We start from the raw sequence: 3,180 nt of genomic DNA, 5'->3' as shown, positions 1-3,180 counted from the left end.
CCTGCTGCCGCCCAGCCCCCGCGGAGGGCGAGCCTGGCCCGGGGACGGGGCCGCTGCCCGCGGGGGTTCCTGCCCGCGCCGCCCCGCGCCGCCCCGGCGCGCCCCCGGCCCGGCGGCCGCCCGGCGCCGCGCAGCCGCTGCCCGGCGGGCGCTGTCCGGCGCCGCGGTGCTGAAGCCGCCGAGCGGAGCGGGCCGCGGCGCTCGGGAAAGCCGCTGCCGCCGCGCGGGCTCGGCCCCTCGTCCCCGCGCCCGCAGAAATGGTCGAGACCGTCCCCGCGGCCGGCCCCGGGCAGGGGGAGGAGACGGGGGAGGGCCGCGGCCGGCGGAGCATGCGCGCCCCGCTCCGCTCCCGCGGCCCCGGCAGCCGCAGCCCCTTCCCTCCGGGCCCCGGGGAGAGGCGCCGCGGGCGGGGAGGAGGCTTTGTGCCGGCCCCGGGGAGGCACCGGCGTGGGGCGGCTTCCCGCCGGTTTCCCGCCTCGCACGGGGCTGGAGGCCGCAGCTGAACGGCCAGACAAGCGCTGGGAACAGGCTGCGGGGGGATCCCACCGGCTCGACCGCCCCTGGCGGCTCGTCTGCGGGGAAAGATCTGGTCTGAGGCGGGCTCCGGCAGGCTGGGAGGCACACGCTTTTCGAGCCGCCGCACTGAAATCCGGTGCTGTGGAGGAGGCCTGTGAATCACCTACAGCTATTTAAGCCCTTTCCACGGAGCTGAGTTGCACGGCAAAGGCAGAGCCATCAGTGACTCTTGCTGCTACCAGGAGAGGACATCAAAAGTTTAATTACAGCACATTTCGCTCTTTAAAATTTGGAACTGAAAAAAGCAGTAGCACAAATGACAATAAGCATGTAATCTGATTCTGAACATTTTCATAAATCAGAATTTAGCCCTCGCAGACACAGAACACCAACAAATCCCCAGGGATCGGAGGAAGACATTTTCACCGTTTCATGGCAGAACAAAGGATCACAGCGGTGGCTCCTTTCAGAACTATAAGGATCTGCTTTCAAAATGGGAGATAAATCAGTGTGTTTTTTCTTCAAAAAATATCTCATCATTCTGTAGTCGTAAATGTGTACACACAGGGGTCAGCTGAGAACACTTTAACATCAGAAATCTCAATACCTGCTAACCGTTAAAAAAAAGGTGAAAAACTCTATTTGAAGAGATGAAGAGGATCAGTGCTTTTACAGCTGATAACCAGGGACACACTGTTCAATCCCATATCAATGTATGCTATTATTATAGTATAAGCTGGGAAGAACACAAAAAAGTAGGAGAATGATAATTAATTTGAACACAAAAACTAAAAAAAAAGGCAATTTCTTTTCTCCCTGTTAACAACCACTGTATTTAATAATCAAGCCTTTGCATATAATTTAGGTGAAATACTGATAAAATCTGATGCTCTAGTTTACAGCAGACTCACTTCTATAAATTAATCTGCCTGTGATGCACAGATGCAGATCAAGGAACACAGCTTTCAGAAATGCACTGATAACCCCAGAATCCTTACCTATAGTCGGGCCCCTATTCTTGTAGCTGTACCAGAGTTAGGAATTACAGGATACTTTGGATGAAAACCTTTCAAGCATAGCTGTGTGTAAGAACAAAATAGCCTTATTTGCACATTGCCTGGTAACCTACAACTAAACTTATTACATTAAACAGAACATTCCCCCACTTCAGAAGCACAGCAGACGAGCAGCTTCCACAAGAAAGCACAGAATAATCTCTTCTCCTGCATATATATACACACCAACAGGAATCTCAAAGCTACAGAATATTGCTGATGTAGAAAAATGAAAATATCAATTCTTACTTCAATGCGGCTTGATATTCTATCCCAGTTTTGTATTAATTCAACAGTTCATTGCCTATTTAATGTTCTCAATGTTCAAAAAGATGTGTACTTTCTCTCCATTTACCCTTCCTGCTATTTACTTCTATAGCACTGGAACATTTCCCGCACTGCATCGTAAACATGCGTCCACTTATAGGACCCTACCCATTTAGTCGTTCAGACAAAAGTGACCAGACAATACAAAAGCAGTTGGTGTATTTTAAAGATGCTGGAACCAAGATCGGTGTAAAGCAGTGAGATCAGAAAAAAACCTCCAGTTGGTGACGACAGTGCAAAGAAGTTGCTGCTTAAAACCACACCTATTTATGCGATACATCTACATACAGCTTTTCATGTATAATGGTATGCCTAATTGTTATTATTTTAAACAATATGCTTCTGTTTATGTGATAGATGTTTCTATTTATGTGAAATCTTTCCTATACTATTTCCCAATTCCACACGGTTTATTTCCTTAGTGCTAAACTACCTCCCGCTTTGCCAAGCCTCTCTAACTAGAAATGCTGCAGAAGGACGCTGTAGGGGCTGGGGCTGATGGTGGGGAGAGAAAAGAATTCAAACCCGGCCATCACCAAAAGAGAGTATGACTGCAGTAGCCACTCCAGTTCTTGAAACTGCAAGCAAAAAACGCATGCCAGGAAAGCCAAGTCTAAAACATCAGACATGAACCATCCTCCCGTTCACGAAGACTTCACACAGCGGCAACGCGCTCGCAGCCAGTTGCTGCAGCTGCCAAGCACCGAGCACACCTGCAGCGCCATGCTCCGGCTTTGCACATTTGGCCCATCACGCCTCGCTAGCGCGCCAGTAGGCTTGTATGACACGTGACAGGTAATGCATCATCTCTGCTATGACCAGATATGTTTGATCATCATAGAAAAATGACTGGGTAAAAGCACCGCCTTTGTTTCCCTTTACATCTCTGTTTTCCTTTGGCATGATTTACATCATCTACTACTACACTCCTCTCCCCAGAGCAGAGACAACACGGTGAGGAGCATAAGCTCTTCTATTTTGGATTCTATTTTGGCTCATACATAATCAACCCATTTTCTATTCTAGATTTCTATTTCCAGTGATGATTCATGAGCCAGAAAGAACACCACTTGCCTATCAGATGCCAAGGAGAACTTACAGGAATGGCAATTAGAGTGTTTTTTATTGTGGTGAGTGCAGTTCACATGGAGCCTAGAGAAATAACTGAAATGCAGTGCTATTTTTGCAGTTGTTTTATAACCACGCTTCAAGGTTTTTCATTTAGCTGATGAAAACAGAAGGCAGATGAAAGCAGAAAAAGCCCAAACAACCCAACAACCCA

This window comes from Leptosomus discolor, chromosome 11 (genome assembly GCF_034619465.1).
Source record: "Leptosomus discolor isolate bLepDis1 chromosome 11, bLepDis1.hap2, whole genome shotgun sequence".
Classification (NCBI taxonomy): Eukaryota; Metazoa; Chordata; class Aves; order Leptosomiformes; family Leptosomidae; genus Leptosomus; species Leptosomus discolor.
This window is presented reverse-complemented; position numbering follows the sequence as displayed.